Here is a 21,831-nt window from a genome sequence, read left to right as displayed (position 1 = left end):
GGAGTGAGTACCTCAAAGGGTCTAATTGACTCGGGTTTCACCCCAATATAACCAGTAACATATGGAGTAATGTAAGAGAATGTAGAACCCGGATCTATCAATGCATAAACATCCCGGGAGAATATAGACAATATACCTGTAACTACATCCAGAGAGGACTCGAGATCCTGTCGTCTGGCTAAAGCAGAGACACGGGGCTGAGTGGCACCTGAAGTAGATGCTGCCCCTCGGCCTCTACCTCGGCCTGCTATCATCTGGGGATTCTTCCCTACCGGGCGTACTGATGAAGAACCAGCTGCTGAACCTATAGGCTGAACTCCAACTTTTCCACTCATCGACGGGCAATCTCTCATCATATGCCCCACCTGACCACAAGTATAACAGGTATCCGAACCCTGACGACACTATCCGGAATGTAATCTGTCGCATTGGTTGCATCGCGGCACTGGGGTCTCCTCTGACTATAATCTTGCTTGAACTGGGAATCTGAAGCCCTCGAACTCTGGTCCTGTCCTGAATGGAAGAAGGGATCAAATCTCCTACCTGCGAATCGAGGAGGTGCACTCGTCACTAACTGGCCTGAGTACCCAGAATATGTCTGCCTCGATCCCCCTCTATGATCACTGCTAGCTCCCATGGATCTGGCTCTCTTGCCTTGCCTTCTATCGATATCACGGTCGCCTCTTTGTTGTTGTTGTTGCCCCTCCAAATTCTGTGCATGGGCCTGTATACGGGAAATGTCCATCCCGTCTTGCAAGGAAGCTGTCAGACAATCTTTGAATAGATATGGCCCTAGGCCACTCACAAATCTATGTACCCGGTCTCCCATGTTGGCCATCATAGTCGGAGCATATCTAGCCACAGAATTAAATTGCATGCTATACTCCCGGGCACTCATGTTTCCTTGCCTCAAATTCAAAAATCTATCCGCTCTAGCCCGGCGGACCTCGGGTGGCAAATAGTGATGAATAAAAGCATCTACAAACTCTTGCCAAACCGGAGGAGGCGTGTTCTCTCCTCTTGATAATACCCAGTTGTTGTACCATAACACCGCCATATCCCGGAGTCTATAAGATGCCAACTCCACGGATTCGGTCTCGGAGGCATGGACAATCTTCAATGTCCTCAACATTTCATCAATGAAACCTTTTGGGTCTTCCTCCAGCTTTGACCCGAAGAACTCCGAAGGATTTAGGCACATAAAATCACGGGCCTTGGTACTTGCTGCCCGGTCACTTGAACCCATATTTTGTCATTGTGCCTGTGCGGCAACCAATTGTGTCAATAACTGGATGGCCTCAGTCATTTGTTGACCCGAAGCAGCCGGCAGGAGGAATTGGAGCTGGGGCTCCTCCTTGTTCTCCCACATTGGGCCGGGTAGAGGAGGTATTAGACAAGGCCTCGTTATGCGATTCACCCTCTTCAATATTCATTGGAATCCCTCTTTCTACCCGCCTCTTTGTCGTAGTCTTGCCCTTCTGGACGGCTGTAGCCTTTCCCTTTGGTGGCATTCTGAAATCATAACACAATATTAGGGAGGTTAAAATCTTATACATGGCACTATCACACGATCTCATAGAAGAAAGATGCTCATTTTTCCTAAATTCCCTGTAGCCTCTTGTTTATTGATGTGGCGCGCAGCACACCATAAACAAGACTCTATTAGACACGGCACGTAGACACTTCCTAGGACCGAACTGCTCTGATACCACTTTTGTCACGACCCAGCTAGGGGCCGCGATGGGTACCCGGGGCTAACCATCGAGCACCGCTCGTTTTGTCGCTCAGTTTACTCATTTAATGCTCTTTTTATCATCTTTATACTCATAGCGTAGGAAAATCATATTTCGTATGAAAACATAAAATATTTTCATGTACATGTGCCCTTAGGCTATCAAAATAATATATATATATATATATATATATATATATATATATATATATATATATATATATATATATATATATATATATATGTATATAGTAGCGATCTCGTGAGACCATCTAACCCGCACTGTGTATCTATGAGCCTCTACTGGAGTGCTGAACATAGGGACGGGACAAGACCCAGTCGTGCCCAAAATACATATACATGGCTATATATACACAAAAGAATAATCATAAGCACCTCCGGGACAATGGAGGGCTTCCAATCAGCTAACATCTACTACGGATCTGGATCGAGCTCTCCTTCCTGTCTACCTGTGGGGATGAACACAGCGCCCTAAAGAAAACGGACGTCAGTACGAATATTGTACTGAGTATGAGAGGCATAAACAATGAAATAGAACAATGACATAAAGGAAATATCAATATGGAACATCTATATCTAACTGTCATGTATAAAAGAATTAAGCCATGCTATCTTACTCATACTCGTCATCATATAATGTAGGCATAATGTATAAGCTAACCACTCATATACATGCGGTGTAGTAATGTATAAGCTGCCCGTCCATATCGGATCGGTATGGTAATCATAACATTAGCCTGCGTCCAGGCCTCCCGCGTCCGGGGTATCATCTCATGCCGCCCACTAGTGGTGTCTGCCCATGCCATTTGGCCATGGTGTATCGTATAGCTGCCCGCCTTGGCGGTGACTGCCGGGCCAAATAGGCGCGGTGTAATAGTAATATCATCATATGCTCATCATAATATGCTTAGCTTATCATAATACATGCATAGGGTTTATAAACAACTTTACTTTATCGGGGTGATGTAAGGTCGTGATCCCCCGATTTCATTATGGAGCAATTATCGACATCCCGCCTCACCTTGAAGGAACTAATATATAAGGTGAGTGTGAGAAATAAATAACATCATGCCATTTTAATATCATCATATCATATCTCTTATCTTATATTACCATTCATGGATATACGCTTTTAGCTTTCCGAATATAGGGACTCATAAAGAGGAGGAAAATTATGCTATGAGATTCATGCCATTAGAAAGAAGGGACTAGCCTCACATACCTTTGACGTTCAACTAAGCTATCGTTCGCTTGTTCTCCTTCGATATCACGTCTCTACTTTCAAGAGGGAATTCGCACTACATTAGTTAATCAACCATAAGAATGCCCTACCACTTCTAGAGAAAATTGGGCAGCATTTCCTTTGTTTCTACTACTTTTCCCGTATTCTATATCAACTCTCAAACGCTCACAATAACATCCACAATATTGAAATCAACAATCATCATTTTCATGCATTAACCATAATCCACCATTTCCCTCTAATTTCTCCACATTTTATACTTATAACTCATTATCGCATTTTCTCAGTATATAGCACTTATTTCATGGTCTAAGTGTCATTTAGAACGTATTCATAATCACAACACATTACCATTCATGATTCAATTCAACTACCATCTAGCCATGGCACTATTCAATCATTTATGACCAATTTGCTATGCTTTTCTACCATTCGGGTATCCTAACCTTCCAACACCTTAAACAACATGGTATAGGCATGAAACTTACCTTATATGATGGTTGAACAAGTCTTGAGTGGAGTTTCTACTCTAGCACCAAAACCCTACTTCTCCTCTTTTGGTTTTCTTTGACGAAGATGAACTTGAGCTAGGTTTCACACTCTTGTTTTCATGAATTTGGTGTTGTTGATCTTGGATTTCCCTTTATTTTCTTGTGGATGAGTGTTAGAGAAGCTTCTAGAGGTCTCTTGACTTATGGAGTGAATGATGAAATAAAAATGGAATGAAAAGGGTCCCCTATATTTAAACACAAAAGCTGGCCGAGCCACTTTATACGGACCAACATACGGTCCGTATAATTTTTACTGACCGTATGTTGGGACTAGTATACTTGGTCCAGTGAACCTTGTTGTTCCAGACTGGATCTACGGACTGGACATACGGTCCGTGAATATTATACGGCCAGTATGTCTGGCCGTATGTTGTCCAGTTCTCCGGAACTTGTTTTCGTCGACTCGTTTGATCTCCGATCCTTATGGAACCTTCTTGGCACTTGTTTAACACCTCAATACCAATCTAAGGAACGTTATCACTCATCGTCTGAGACATCATTATGCCATCATTAACTCGTCGGTCGAAATTCTTATCCAATACACAATATATGGCTTGCTTTCCTTAACAACTTTCTTTCCGTGCCTCATATGTTTTTGAGTTCTCGTTTAGGGTCATCTAATACTCTTTCTTACTCGTCAAAATATCGTATTCGTCATACCCTTCTTTGGCCTATTCGCTATACGCTAACTGGGAAATTCCCAGGGTGTAACACGTTTGGTCATTATAGTCTGTTCGGCATTTTCGCCCATTCCCGAGCATTGATTAGCTCACTTTTAACACGAATGGACCATTGACATGCTTCCCGAGGTGTCTAGGCTGAATTCAGGCAACTTTGGTGAAAATATAGGCTTAAAGCGAAAAATAGTTGACCCGAAAGTTGACTTTTTGAGCAAATGAACCTTTTTGAGAATTGCATAAATTCTGAGAGGTCCTGGGTGGTCGTTTAGAACTTGTATGTGTATTTGGTTCAGTTCCAAATGCATTCGGATGCATTTCGAGACTTAGGATGGGAAACTGGAATTAAGGCATCGGGGGTTGACTCGGTCAAAGAGGCCTGCGTTGGAAATGTTAAGACCACAGAGGGCGTTCGCAGCGTATTTTTATATGTGTCTGTATATTTGGTTTGCGAGCAGATGGCCTCAGGAATAACCTTGGGATTTGGATTGAAGACTTAGAAAATTCGAGGGATTCTGGAATCTGGTGCCCGCAACAGCAGTACCGCTGTTGTGGTGTGTTGGCCGCTAGGGCGGCCATTGGTATTGTTGGGCATACCACTATGGCGGCCTCCCAGCCGCCTGAGCGGCGCCACTGTAGCGGCCTCGCTACCGTTGTGGCGGCTGACGGGCCAGTGTTTTCATTTAAGTGTGTCATAAATAAGCCTTAAACCCTCATTATTTACCATTTCGATATTAGAGCTTAGGGTGAACAGTTCTTGGAGATACTTTGAAGAAATTCTTAGGAGGTAAACCTTTCCTAATCCTTTACTCTTCGTTAATCACAATCATCTTAGATTTCCCCCTTCCCTTTAACAATCCCATTGGTGATGGAAGTTCAAAGAGGGTTTTGGAAGAACATTGTCCCAAGGATTATTAATGATAAATTGGTGTTGTTTATGTTAGATATTGACCAATCTAAGCTTATTAAGCATATATCTTCCACTTTTAGTATTGAATTTCATGATTTGGGGACTTACGGTTTATACCAAATTTGGGGGTTTTGCTTGAAATCATGAAATTAGACTAATCCTTGAGTTAAATCAACAATTTGTGGTTGGGTTATGATCACCTAGTACTTAATTTGGTATTTTGTCCATGAATTTCTCGTTTTGCCCTTGTAGGCCCGTTTCCCTAATTTCTAGGGATAGAAATTGACCTAATTGGATTATGGCAATATTAGTATCATTCTTCAAGATTTCTAATATAGAATTCGATTATGCTTAGACTACTTTGGTTCCGAGGTTCAGCGGAAGGGTAAGGAGAAGGAGTGAGTTATTGGTGTTGCTGTTCGGCCATCCAGGTAGGTTATGGCTTACCTTTGGGTAGACTTCGTAAAGCGAACCACATATTTATAAAGTAATGTCAGAGACAGCATGTGAACCTTCGGGTATGAAGTCGGGTTGGATATTGCCTTAGGTTGGGCACTGATGTGTGTTGGGACTAGCCACCTCGTTCTGTGTACTTTGATTGTTCTATTGTGCTGGCTTTATGCCATGAGTACTTGGTAGTTATTGAATTCTGTTGTATCGTCTTGATTGAGATAAAATTTACATCCCTGTTGTTGGTGTTTGCACTCGGATATATTATTGGCGTACTCACTGCTGGTACTTTGAGTTATTGATATATTGTTGGCATACCCAATGGTTGGTATTGTGATATGATACGTTGTTGGCGTACCACATCGTTGGTACTTGTGATACTGAACTTGATTGCTGATGTTGATATACGCATTGCATACATTCTCACTCATTCATGATACATGGCCGATACCGGGTGATGATCCGGTATTTTTGACTGGAGTGAAACTTATATTTTGATAAATCCTTTTACTTGAGTGACTGTGAAAAGGATGATGTCCGAAGATCAATTCCGGAATCGTTGATTCTATGAAACTGATATTTGATAAACTCTTTTACTTGAGTGATTGTGAGAAGTCAGATGTCCGAAGACCAATTCCGGAATCGTTGATTGCATGAGACTGATATTTGATAGACAAGTTTTACTTAAGTGGTTGTGAGATGGTCGATGTCTGATGATCTATTCCGGCATTGTTGTTGCTATGGCCGATTTCGATGATATTTCAGGATTCGTTGTTAGTGCATGGACTACGCTGGTCCCCCAGGGTGGTGTCGGTGAGACTCCCCCTGTGAGCAATTAGCTAGGGTCTCGTCTGTCTGTTGGGCAAAGATACGGGACGGGTGTCACTTAGACTTCGCGAGTCACGTTGGGTTGTGCTACCGAGACATCGAATATTTCCGTCCGGAGTACATATGTACACCTCATTTGCATGGCATTACATTGCATTCATTTCATTATTACATTGCATTGCATTATCACTTGATTGAGATGCTTGGTGATTGGATTGCGATGATTGGATTGGATCGGATATATTCATACTTGACATATTTCGGTTTAGATGCTTTACATAAGCGATGACAGATACTCAATTGTGAATTATATTGTCTTATGCTTAGTTGGTTTATTTGCTTATCTTCTTTATTATTTGAATTGTGTTAACTATGCTTAGTCGGCCGATGATGCCTACCAGTACTGTTGTTTGTACTGATCTGCACTTGCTGCATTCTTTTATGAATGCAGAGTACCAGGTCGGATCCACTTCCGTGACCCGTGGCTGATTGACGCTTCAGCTTTCAGCTCGAGTTTCCAGGGTGAGCATGGCGTCCGTTGACCTTGAAGACTTTCCCATCATATGTCCTATTTTTATTTCAGAGACATAGACATTATGTATTAGTATTCCAGATTGTATTATTCTCCTTAAAGGCTCTTGTATTATTCAGACTAGACCCTGGGGGTGTTTATTGTCTTTAACACTTTTACTACTTATATATATATCGTGAGACTTACGTATTGGTTCTATTCCGCTGTTCATAATTCATTCTTTCGTGTATTTATTCATTGTTGGGTTGAGGGTTCGCTCACCGAGGTGGGAAGGTAAGTTCCCGCAAGACCTAAGGAAAATGGGTCGTGACACTATATTAGTATAAAAAAAGCATAAGTTACAAATAGTAAGTTTCATGGGCAACAAGTGAGTAGGACACAGGGAAATCTCAGAAATTCAAAGGTAAAATCTAAGCAGTCAACTTATAGACCTATCTCCAGTTTTTTCTATTTCAAATTTTACACAAAAAAGCCAAGTTCTTTATAAACTTCTTACCCTTGTTCTTTTTCCAGTTCCCAGTAATGAAGCCAACAAATATATACAAAATCCAGGACACTTAGACTCTTCTAGGATCAAAATTTGACTACTAATCTTACAATTTTCATATTTTCACCAACTCTCCACCTAGACAGTGTTAAATCTATCAAACAAGTTTAGGAAAGATCACTTTTATCTTCATATGCCTAGCGAAGTTCAGAAATAACAAGACAAGGCAAACAGGCAATCAAACAAGTAACTAGTCTAGTCTCAATCAAAGCAAATAATGTCAAATGGTTTCCAGAAATTCATCTTTTAGATCATTCTTAAGTTAACTAAATGGCCAAGAATCATTTTTCGTTTCATTCATGTCATAACAGAGTGTCACAGAATCAAGTAGCAGGTCTAAAGTTGTTTCTTCTAAACCAATGTTAGTTTAAGTAAGTCTAGGCCATATCACAGGTTTGTTGCTATTTTCCAAGGCTTCTAAGTTCTAATTTTTAGTCCATTCTTAAGTTGCAAAGGTCACAAATAATCACTTAAAATAATCTTAGTACATATCCAGTCTCACAAAGCATTAACAGGATCCCTAAATGAAGATTTATACCAAGACTTAATCAGAATTTGCACACTGAAATCCAAAATAAGGAGTGGGAGTCACACAAGGGTCTTAGAGCCAATTTGGATTGGCTTATAAGTTGCTTATAAGCTGTTTTCAGTTTTTGTGAGTGTTTGGCTGTGTCACGACCCTTCTAGAGGGCCGCGACGAGCGCCCGGTGCTAGTCCACCCGGGCACCCATTGGCTTACACTTCATTTACACCTAGGTGAGCCGTACAATTAAACATACATTTCTATTCATTCATCATACTAGGACCATTGGACAGCAAGACTTTTATATCATCATTGGCATTTATGCCACATGAATGTATATGAGCCGACGAGGCTATCAAAGCGATATACCAAAATATAGGCCGACAAGGCCAGACATATCTAACCATATACACATATCTACGAGCCTCTAAGGAGAATATAACATATCACATAAGCAGGACAGAACCCCGTTATGCCCATAATTATATACACAAAATAATAAGTACCCAAAAGCTATAACGCTCCGAATGAAATGGAGCTCTGCTATGCAGTCTTTGAGAATACCGCTATGGATCGAGCCTGTCTCCCTGTGCACCTGCGGGCATGACGCAGCGTCCACAAACAAAAGGACGTCAGTACGAAGAATGTACTGAGTATGTAAAGCATCATCAATATCAATATAGAAGCATAATAAGCAACATGAGAAATAGCACAAGATGAGAGATAGTAATATCATTGTCATAGGCACTTACTTGTCGTGCATGGGATCTTTCTGTTCCGTATTTGTACTCGTATTCTTATACATACCTTTATTCACATTCATATCGTTTCATATTCGTATTCATACTATAACCATATCATAAACATAATCATGTCATATATATAGCATACCCGGCCATGCAGGATCGGTGTTTCACACATACATGGCCAACCAAGGCTCAAGGTTACTCATACCTGGCCCTACCAAGGCTTTAGGGTTACATCTACCTGGCCCAACCAAGGCTTCAGGGTTATCCATACCATCTGCGAAGGTGTGCGCGCGTTACGTAATCATATACATACTTATTTACATATCTTACCAGGCCTCATAAACTCGGGGTTCCATAATAGTCATACATAGACACATATACATAATAGCTCATAAGCATCTTTACTATTTACATCATTATCATCATCATCACCAACATCATTACACTATCATCGTCATTCATCACATTTATCTTTATCGGCTTACTCGTCATGCGAGGGATTTAGTACAATTGTGGCGTATCAAGAATCATGAGCTTACTACCTCGGGAGATCAAGTCATTTGAAGGACATCATAGTATCATAGAAGAGTTAGGTATTTGGCCAAAGTACCATGCCTTATGAAAGAAAGGTTAGCCTTACATACCTTTTCCGTTCACTATTTTACACTTACGTGTTCACCTCCAATGCTAGCGTTTCTACCTTCATTAAAGTCATACAGTCATTAGAATCGATAGCTAGCATATCTGACCAAAACTAGAGAAAATCAGACAGCCTCTCCTTTATTTATACGGCATTCCTCCATAGCGTATATCAACTCCCAAACGTCAATAATGCATTCACAATACCATAACAATAATCATTATTCATCCACATTATCCACATTTCTAGACTTACTTTCAATTACTCATATCCATGGCTATAACACACAACTATGTCCATTCACTGTACATTGCTCATCTCATGTTCTCATCATCATTTATAACACATTTACATCACAATACATCAAGACTCATAACTCAATTCAAACTATTTCTCAAAATGACACTATTCCACATTCATGACCCATTTTGCCATACCTCTCTACAATCCAAGTATTTCAACTCTTAAATACATTAAAAAACATAGAAACATCATAAATCTTACCTTAGATGTCGTAGGAACATGCCTTGGTTGATAATACTCCACTTGAGCAAAACCCTAGTTTATCTCCAATGAGATTTCTTGACTTGTATGATCCTTAATGGGTTTTCTTATACTTGATTCACTTAGTTTATGTTGTTGATCACCAAATATCCTTGAATTCCTGTGGAATTTATTTAGAGAGATGTTTTAGAGAGAAGGGAGTGTCATGTAGAAGTGAAATAATAAACTTGGTCCCCTTTTAATAACCCAAAATCTTATCTGAAGTGAACAGTCGTCGAAAGTGCACAGTGGCCGTAAACCCAGTTTATAGGCCGTATTCTGGTTTACGGTCCCCGTCTTTCACGACCGTATTTACGCATAATAGAACCAGAAAGGTTTGCTGGAGATCATGGTGGTTTACGGTCATAGTTTACAGGCCGTATTTCGATTTACAGTCTGTATTCTGAGTCGTATTTAACCATTTAGACATTTGGCAGAAAGTTGATGTTTTGGAATGTTGAAAGACGATAGCAGTTTACAGTCCGTCAACCACTTTACGGGTCCTATTCTATTTTACGACCCACTGGGCCGAAGTGCAAATCTGCAACTTTCGCATTTTCAAAACTCATAAGTAGTCATCCCCTTCTTAGTAAAACACCAGTACACTCATACTCTTTTTTGGTCTATTCATTGAACACTCACGGAGAAATTTCCGAGGTATAACATTCTTCCCCCCCTTAAGAACATTCGTCCTCGAATGTTAAGGTCGTCGGGGATTCTATAAAAATTTTCGCCAGAGTCTCCCCTATAATATGGCACTACCATCCTGTCACATCAACCCTAATATCATCGCCTCACAGGGCTACATCACAATATCAACATATGTATGGCCACACACGACCAAAAGCATGAAAAGTAAGTATATATACCTTATGTCGTTAGCGTTTCATCTTGAATCTCTGTTGGGGGTTGGAATAAATAGCGGGTATCTGGATCACATACTCTCTTCCGCTTCCCATGTCATTTCTTCTCGTTTACTGCTTCTCCATAGAACCTTAACCGAGGCCATCTTTTTGTTTCTAAGCCTCCGTACTTGCCTATCTAGTATGGCAATGGGCACTTCTTCATAAGTCAACTTTTCTGTCACTTGCACATCACTTATTGGCACGATCAGTAGTAGGATCTCCAACACATTTTCGAAGCATCGAAACATGAAAAACTGGATGGCTTGACTCCAAATCCGAGGGTAGATCTAACTCATAGGCCACTTTGCCTACCTTCCGCACAATCTCATAAGGTCCAATGTATCGGGGACTACGCTTCCCCTTTTTGCCAAATCTCATTACACCCTTCATCGGTGACACTTTCAAGAATACCCAATCTTTCACTTGGAACTCTAAGTCTCTTCGACGATTATCCGCATAGGACTTTTGACTGACTTTGGGACTGCTAACAACCGATCCTGTATGAGCTTGAATTTCTCTATGGCTTGCTAGACCAAGTCTGGCCCTATCAATCTAGCCTCTTCTGTTTCGAACCACCCAATCGGGGATCTACACTTTCGCCCATACAAAGCTTCGTACGGTGCCATCTGAATGCTAGAATGATAACTGTTATTGTAAGAAAATTCAATGAGTGGCAAATTATCATCCCAATTACGTCCGAAATCTATCATACATGCCCATAACATATATTCAAGAGTCTGAATGGTGCATTCAGCTTGCCCATCGGTCTGCGGGTGAAATGTCGTGCTAAGGCTCACCTAGGTCCCTAGACCCTCTTGGAAAGACATTCCGAAAATTGGATTGTAAACTGAGTCCCTCTGTCGGAGATAATAGATGCTGGAACACCATGGAGTCTCACTATCTCTTTAAGATAAGCGTTGCATAATCTTCTGCCGCATACGTCGCTCTGACTGGTAAGAAATGAGCTGACTTGGTTAGTCTATCCACAATCACCCATATGGAATCATACTTACGGTGAGAACTGGGGTAAGCCTAGTAATGAAGTCCATGTTAATCACTTCCCACTTCTAAGTTGGGATTTCTATAGCTTGTAACAATCCACCCGGCTTTTGGTGCTCGATTTTCACTTGTTGACAATTGGGACATTGAGCTACGAATTCCGCTATATCTTTCTGCATTCCATTCCGCCAATATATTGACTTAAGGTCATGATACATTTTCGTCGCTCCGGGGTGAACAGAATAACGGGAACAATGAGCTTCCCTCAATATCTGGTGGCGTAATCCTGCCACATCAGGAACGCATACTCTACCTCGGCATCGGAGAACTCCGTCTCCTGTGATATCAAATGATGACTCCTTTTTCTAAGGGCGTGTATCTCTGTAATGCATTAGCATGGGATCTTCATATTGTCGCTTTTTCACTTCTGCCACTAGCGATGAGGCTGCTGAATTCTAGATAGTAGTCCCCCTACTACCTGAGACCACTACTCGAACTCGTAGGCTAGCTAACTGCTGGAGCTCATGAGTCATTTCACTCCTCTCGGGTCGTACATCACACAAACTTCCCATAGATCTGCGGCTAAGAGCATCAGCTACAACATTTGCCTTTCCGGGGTGATACAAGATATCAACATCATAATCTTTTAGCAATTCCAACCATCGTCATTGTCGTAAATTCAGCTCTTTCTGCTTGAAGATATACTGTAGAATCTTATGATCTGTATAAATATTCGCATGGACACCATATAAATAATATCTCGATATCTTTAACGCATAAACCACTGCGGCCAATTCTAAATCATAGGTTTGATAATTCCGCTCATGTTTCTGTAATTGCCTTGAAGCATACGCAATCACCTTACCATGTTGCATCAATACACAGCCTAGCCCAACACCTGAAGCATCGCAATAAACAACATATCCTTCCAATCCCTCTGGAAGTGTCAAGACTGGGGCAGAAGTCAATCTACTTTCCAACTCTTGGAAGCTACGCTCACAAGCATCTGTCCATTGAAACTTTGCCGATTTCTGGGTCAACTTTGTGAGTGGTGCAGAAATAGAAGAAAGACCTTCAACAAATCTCCTGTAATAACCTGCTAAGCCCAGAAAGCTACGAACCTCTTGGCCAAGTCTTCACGACCTCAATCTTTTGACTATCCACTCGAATACCATCGGCTGCCACAATATGCCCCCGAAATGCCACTGAGTTCAACCAAACTCGCATTTGGAAAACTTTGCAAACAACTCTTGAGTTCGAAGGACTCCGAGGACAATACGCAAATGATCCGCATGTTCTGCCTCGGATCTAAAATATACCAAGATGTCATCGATAAATACGATCACAAATAAATCCAGAAAAGGCCTGAACATATTATGCATCAGATTCATAAATGCGCCAGCGCATTAGTTAGCCCAAATGACATCACCCGGAACTCAAAATGACCATATCTTGTTCTAAAGGATGTCTTAGGGATATCTTTCTCCCTAGATCTTACTTGATGATACCCGGACCTCAAATCAATCTTTGAAAACCATTTGGCACCTTGCAATTGATCAAATAAGTCATTAATCCTCGGAAGAGGATACTTGTTCTTAATTGTCACCTTATTCAATTGCCGGTAATCAATGCACATTCTCAAGGAGCCATCTTTCTTTCGGACAAACAATATGGGTGCTCCCCATGGGGATGAACTAGGCCTAATAAAGCCCTTTTCAAGCAAGTCCTTCAATTACTCCTTTAACTCTTTCAATTTTGCGGGAGCCATTCTATAAGGAGGAATAGATATGGGCTTAGTGCCTGGAAACACATCAATGGCAAAATCAATCTCCCGCTCGGGAGGGAGGCCTGGAAGCTCTTCCGGAAACGCATCCGGAAATTCATTTACTACGGGAACTGACTGAAGAGTCGGCGATTCAGCTTCTACATCTTGAACCCGAACTAGATTATAGATACACCCTTTTGTGATCATTTTCCTTGCCTTCAGATAGGAAATAAACCTACCTTTTGGTGACGCCGTATTCCCTTTCCATTCTAGGACTGGTTCTCCTGGAAATTGGAAACGGACCATTGTCATTCTACAATCAACGTTGGTATAACAAGAAGCCAACCAATCCATGCCCATAATAACATCAAAATCCACCATTTCTAGCTCATGCACATCAATCATGGTACGACGATCGCAAATCACAATTACATAATTTCTATATACTCGGCTAGCTATTACCGATTAACCAACGGGTGTAGACACCTCAAAAGGTTTAATCGACTCCGGCTTGACTCTAAATCGACCCGCAATATATGGAGTAACCTATGACAATGTGGAGCCCGGATCAATCAAAGAATATACATCAAGAGAGAATATCGACAATATACCTGTGACCACGTCAAGAGAAGACTCAAGATCTTGGCGTCCAGCCAAAGCATAAACGCGGTGCTGAGGACCGCTAGAACTGGGAACTATCCCTCTGCCTCTACCATGGCCGACTGGCACATGTGAACCTGGCCCCATAAGGGCGTACAGATGCTGAAGACCCGGCTACCGACCCTGAAGGCTAGGTCCTACCTCTACCATGAACTGAGGGGCAATCACGCATAATATGGCCTGGTCGACCACATGAATAGCAAACATCTGAGCCCATTCGGCATCGACCACAATGCAACTTCCCACACTGGGAACAGCGTAATGCGGGTGGCCTTGCCCTGACCCGAATTATCTCTAAACTAAGACCCCGAATAACTTTGACTCGGCCCAGAACGAGTAGATCTGTCGAATCTCTGGCCTGAAAACCGTGGAGGCGCACCAGTCATAGAATAGCCTGAGTGCCTGGACATCTGCTTGCCTGTGCCCACCTCTGAACTCACTCATCGGACCTGAAGATCTGGCCCTCTTGCTATGACCCCTATCCTGCTCGCGTTCACTTCTCTGTTGTTGTAAACTTTCTTCTAAGTTCTGAGCATGAGCCTGAATGCCTGCAATATCCATGTTGTCCTGAAGGGACGCGGTCAAACATCTATCCATCAAATGTGGCCCTAGGCCTTTTACAAATCGGTGCACTCGGTCACCCATATCCGCTACCATGGCTGAAGCATACCTAGCCAAATAATTAAAGCGGAGGCTATACTCTAGAGTACTCATGCTACCTTGCCTCAAATTCAAGAATTTATCGGCCCTAGCTCGCCGAACTTCTAGAGGCATATAGTGTCGGAGGAAAGCATCAACAAACTGTTACCATACCGGGGGAGGTGCATTGGCTCCCCGTGAAGCCTTCCAAACCGTATATCCATTGGATCGAGACATCTCTCAATCTATACGACGCTAACTCCACCGACTCGGTGTCCGAAGCATGTATCAATCGAAGCGTCCTCAACATACCATCAATGAAGTCCTAAGGGTCCTCCTCTGGCTTTGACCCAAAGAATTTCGGAGGGTTCAAAGTGATGAAGTCACGGGCCCTTGCACTAATAGCCCAGTCACCTTGCCCTGCACTTTGCCGCTGAGTCTGAGTAGCAACCAACTGGGTAAGCCAAATGTATGGCCCCTTTCACATCTTGGCCTGAAGCATCTGGTGGGGGAGCTGGAGGTGCTGGGGCTGAGACTCCCTCATGCTCCTCTAATATAGGTACTGAACGGGAGGACTGAGATTGAGCCGCACTCTAGGGACTCACTTTCCTCTACTATCGGTGGCGGTGCTCTTTCAGCCCGCTTTTCGGCCACCGTCTTGCCCTTTTGGGCTACTATAGCCTTTGTCTTTAGAGGCATCTCTGAAATACACAACACACGATTAAGGGACAAAAAATTCTTATACCATAGCTCTATCGTACGATTCTTATGAAGAAAGAAGGTCATTTATTCCTAAAATGTCCGCAGCTTCTCGTTTATAAGTGTGGCGCGCAACACACCCATAACCAAGACTCTACTAGACACGGCTCGTAGACACACCCTAGGACTGAACATGGCTCTGATACTACTATTGTCACGACCCGTCTAAAGGGCCACGACGAGCGCCCGGTGCTAGCCCACCCGGGCACCCCTTGGCTTACACTTCATTTACGCCTAGGTGAGCCAGTACAATTAAACATACATTTCTATTCATTCATCATACTAGTCCCATTGGACAACAAGACTTTTATATCATCATTGGCATCTATGCCACATCAATGTACATGAGCTGACAAGGCTATCAAAGCGATATACCGAAATATAGGCCGACAAGGCCAGACATATCTAACCATATACACATGTCTACGAGCCTCTGAGGAAAGTATAACATATCACATAAGCGGGACTAGAACCCCGCTATGCCCATAATTATATACACAAAAGAATAAGTACCCAAAAGCTATGGCTCCGAATGAAATGGAGCTCTGCTAATGCAGTCTCTGAGAATACCGCTATGGATCGAGCCTGTCTCCCTGTGCACCTGCAGGCATGACGCAACGTCCACAAACAAAAGGACGTCAGTACGAAGAATGTACTGAGTATGTAAAGCATCATCAATATCAATATAGAAGCATAATAAGCAACATGAGAAATAGCACAAGATGAGAGATAGTAATATCATTGTCATAGGCACTTACTTGTCGTGCATGGGATCTTTCTGTTCCGTATTTGTACTCGTATTCGTATACATACCTTTATTCACATTCATATCGTTTCATATTCGTATTCATACTATAACCATATCATATACATAATCATGTCATATACATAGCACACCCGACCATGCAGGATCGGTGTTTCACACATACTTGGCCAACCAAGGCTCAAGGTTACTCATACCTTGGCCCTACCAAGGCTTCAGGGTTACATCTACCTTGCCCTACCAAGGCTTCAAGGTTATCCGTACCATCTGCAGAGGTGCGCGCGCGTTACGTAATCATATACATACTTATTTACATATCTTATCCGGCCTCATAAGCTCGGGGTTCCATAATAGGTCATACATAGATACATATACATAATATCTCATAAGCATCTTTACTATTTACATCATTATCATCATCGTCACCAACATCATTATACTATTCATCGTCATTCATCACATTTAACTTTATGGGCTTACTCGTCATACGAGGGATTTAGTACAATCGTGGCGTATCAAGAATCATGAGCTTACTAGCTCGGGAGATCAAGTCAATTGAAGGACATCATAGTCTCATAGAAGAGTTAGGTATTTGGCCAAAGAACCATGCCTTATGAAAGAAAGGTTAGCCTTACATACCTTTTCCGTTCACTATTTTACACTTGCGCGTTCACCTCTAATGCTAGAGTTTCTACCTTCAATAAAGTCATACTATCGTTAGAATCGATAGCTAGCATATCTGACCAAAACTAGAGAAAATCGGTCAGCCTTCTCCTTTATTTATACGACATTCCTTCCATAGCGTATATCAACTCCCAAACGTCAATATGCATTCAAATTACCATAACAATAATCAGTATTCATCTACATTATCCACATTTCTAGACTTACTTTCAATTACTCATATCCATGGCTATAACACACAACTATGTCCATTCACGTACATTGCTCATCTCATGTTCTCATCATCATTTATAACACATTTACATCACAATACATCAAGACTCATAACTCAATTCAAACTATTTCTCGAAATGACACTTATTCCACATTCATGACCCATTTTGCCATACCTCTCTACAATCCAAGTATTTCAACTCTTAAATACCTTAAACAACATAGAAACATCATAAATCTTACCTTAGCTGTCGTAGGAATATGCCTTGGTTGATAATACTCCACTTGAGCAAAACCCTAGTTTATCTCCAATGAGATTTCTTGACTTGTATGATCCTTAATGGGTTTTCTTATACTTGATTCACTTAGTTTATGTTGTTGATCACCAAATATCCTTGAATTCTTGTGGAATTTATGTAGAGAGATGTTTTAGAGAGAAGGGGTGTCATGTAGAAGTGCGATGAAATGAAATAATAAACTTGGTCCCCTTTTTAATAACCCAAAATCTGATCTGAAGTGAACAGTCGTCGAAAGTGCACAGTGGCCATAAACCCAGTTTACAGGGCCGTATTCTAGTTTACGGTCCGTCTTTCACGACCGTATTTACGCATAATAGAACTAGAAAGGTTTGCTGGAGGTCATGGTGGTTTACGGTCACAGTTTACGGGCCGTATTTCGATTTACGGTCGTATTCTGAGTCGTATTTAACCATTTAGACATTTGGCAGAAAGTTGGATGTTTTGGAATGTTGAAAGACGATAGCAGTTTACGGTCCGTAAACCACTTTGCGGGCCGTATTCTATTTTACGACCAACTGGGCCGATGTGCAAATCTGCAACTTTCACATTTTCAAAACTCATAAGTAGTCTTCCCCTTCTTAGTAAAACACCGTACACTCATATTCTTCGTTGGTCTATTCATTGTACGCTCACGGAGAAATTTTCGAGGTGTAACATGCTGGCTAGCTTAAAGTCATTTTGTGCTTAAAATAAGCTCAAAAAAATAATTGGGTCTATTTGACTTAGCTTATCTAAAGCAGCTTATAAGCCAAGAAAAAATAACTTAGACTACCCCAACTTATTGTTTTTAGCTTATAAGCTGCAAACAGCTTATAGGCATAAGCCCATCCAAACAAGCTCTTATTAGGTTGCAAAAAGTGATTTAAGACAAAATCAAACAAGTTCACAATAACCAGGGAGAATATAAGGCTGTCTTAGGTGCAAACACATGTCAAATAGAGTCATAGTAAGTCATAGATAATAGGAAAACTCACATAGAAACACTTATGATTCCAAAGGAAACTAAACTGTGGCCATAAAAGGGTCATGATTCTATCCTAGGTCACAGAGATATTACACTTGGACTAATCTACACAAGAAGGGTAGAATCAATACACACATAGGTCTAAAACTTATAAACAAGAGCAAGTATAGGCAAATAAGTACTCTACTTAATAAAACAACCTCTGGTCTCAGTTTTTAGGATGATGCTAGGTCAACAAAGTTCAAATCGTAATCAACTCATAGCACAGTTTCAGAAAGAGAAATTTAGCTAATGGTCAAGTCTTAAAGAAGTCAAACACACAGAAGAAGGAAAAAGAACTTAAGCTGCTACTAAGTCTATATTTGTTTCACTTTATATATTTAGTTTTAACCCTTTTGTACTCCTACTTATCTTAACAACAAGAACACATGAAATCTATACTCAAATTTCAAGCAAAGACATGAACAGTTGTCATGATAAACTAGGTGAGGGATCAGTAAAGAAGAGAAGACAAGCCATTACAAGCTAATGCTTATACTCAATAGTTAAGGAAAAAACAACTCCTTTCTCTTCCTTTTTAGACAATTTCAATTAATCAACACACATAGGTTTAGGAAAAAGCTTCAAGATTTCAAAACTCTACTCAGCAAGAAAGTTTTAGGGAACTCAAACTACCTTTTCCAAAAATATTAGACTGCTTAAGGTGATTCATGAATAATAAGAGACATAGGATCAGCTTCAATTTCTATAGACTGAAGCTTGGCAAATTTCTAAAAAATTCAAGTTCTTTATAATCAAACCAAGTTGGAAGCCATGTATTAGATTTTTGAAAATCATTTTGATCGAAGAGCAATGCCAAAAAAGCAACTAAAAAAAAACTGATTCAGTCTGAAATAAACAAGGCAAGATCATCTTTATAGCATAATTAGCAGAAATTAGTGAAAACAAAGCTAAGTACCTAAATTTCTAATGAAACAGTACCACGTTCTAAAACATAATCAACATAACAGAGCTAGGATCTTAAACAACCTACTATAACAAGACCAAATTCACAATACAATCAATCATGTCCTATCCTTTAGTTTCCAGAAATCCTGAAAAAACAAAGAGAACCTCAAACATGATTCAGATCAAACTCAGTGACATTATAGCAACTTAAACATTATCAAAACTATATTACCAACTAGACTAAGGCAATAATGTGGTCAAATCAACTAACCAAAGTCTCAAAGCACATATTTAAACAATAAGACAGTTATTCAAGCTCATATAAGTGCTAAAATTAAATTAAATAAGAGAATAGTGGTATTACCTTTTTGTAGGGCAACTAAAAGATCAAAAGGAGGGGTTGAATCACAACTTCAAACACTAACACAAAAAAAAAAAAAAAAAAAAAAAAAAACCTTAAACAACCCCTTGTTCTAGAATTTTTCAAAGTAGTAATAGTATTTTGGTATGATATCAGGGCAGTAGTGTATTAGTAATATAACAGTAGGATGGGAAGATCAATGTGACAATCGAACCTAGTTGTTTATGAGAGAATTTTGGATAAAAAATCAGAAACCCCCCCCCCCCCCCCCCAATGTTACCATTCTATTCTATTTATAGCATGATAATCTCAACCCTAGGGACAAAAATGACCAAACGTGAAATTAGATTTCCCCCCAATTCCACAAACAAATTCGAATTTCAGTAAAGAACAATAAAATTTTCAGCAGATTTGTACCAATTGTACTTTATCCAACAAAATTTCACACAAATCACGTAATACAACTAAGAATCTAACTAATTGTACATGAAAAAATACAAATAAAATCAGAAAATGCTAGGACAGTACGCCTTGTCATCAATAAAACAAATTTATTAGATTCTAACGGTGCAATAATACTAAAATCAGTACCAAACAAGATAGAATCCCCCAAAAATGATACTCAAATCAAAATAATTCTTTGGGAAATTACCCTAAGTTCCTCATTTAACGTACATAGCGCACAAGTTGGCTAAGGGTTCAAGGCCCCGCCCACTGGCAACTATGCACATGAGAAACTAGAGCAACATCCCCAAGATAATTCAAATTCGAGACCAAATATTGATAATTATATGAAATTAAACCTAAAAATGGTGAGAACTCGTGGCAGGGAACAAAGCCCCTCAATAATCCGGCGAAGAACGGCAGTGGATTGGCCATCGACGGCGGAACCCTAGGAAAAAAATAAATTGCCTGAGAAAGAGAGGGAGGATGGGTCAGGGTGAAATAAAATGAAATGTGGGGGTGTTAAGTTTGTTAAAACAATAAGTAAAAAGCCCCTCCCTAATTTAAATCATATTAAACCATATATTAAAAATACTCATTTTTCAGAGTAAAATAATTATTTAGGGCAAATTAAATTTCAAAACTCGCAAATTTAAAATATTAGCTTTAAAACAAGCCCAATATTGACATAGTTCCGGGGGATATTTAAAAATGTGAAAAATGCGGTCAAAATGAGCCGTAATTAATACGTTGTTTAAATTAACAATTTTTCCAGACTAGACGGAGCGAGATGAAAGTAAATAACTCGTATTTCTTATATTTGTCAGTCTTTTCAGGAAATAATAGTTAAAAGTCATTTTTGCAATTTTCTGGGGATTTTTAAAATTTTAATATTGAATGGAAGTATCCTTACTCCGTCTTTGTCACGACCCTGACTAGGGCCGCGACGGGTACCCGGGGGCTAACCACCGGAGCACCACTCATTTCCTTTCTCGTCATAGTTATTGTACACTTCTTTACCATTCATATACTTGTAATCATAAGATAATCGTCTTTCATTTGAAAACATAATTGATTTTATATACATAAACCCTTCGGCTATCAAAATAATAATATATATATATATATATATATATATATATATATATATATATACAATCATAGCATCATGAGACCATACTACCCACACATACGTATCTACGAGCCCCTACTAGAGTACTAGACATATGGACGGGACAAGACCCCGTCGTGCCTAAAATACATATACATACATATACACAAAAGTATAAACCCGATTAGCACCTCCGGAATAATGGAGTGCTCCTGCAAATCTGCTGATAGCTCCTAAAGGTCTGCATCGTCTCCCTGTCTACCTGTGGGCATGAACACAGCGTCCAAAGAAAATGGACGTCAATACGAATATTGTACTGAGTATGTAAGGCATGAATGATATAAACATGGTGGAGTAAGTCATCAGTCATA

The sequence above is a fragment of the Lycium barbarum genome, chromosome 11, assembly GCF_019175385.1.
Source record: "Lycium barbarum isolate Lr01 chromosome 11, ASM1917538v2, whole genome shotgun sequence".
Taxonomy (NCBI): Eukaryota; Viridiplantae; Streptophyta; class Magnoliopsida; order Solanales; family Solanaceae; genus Lycium; species Lycium barbarum.
This window is presented reverse-complemented; position numbering follows the sequence as displayed.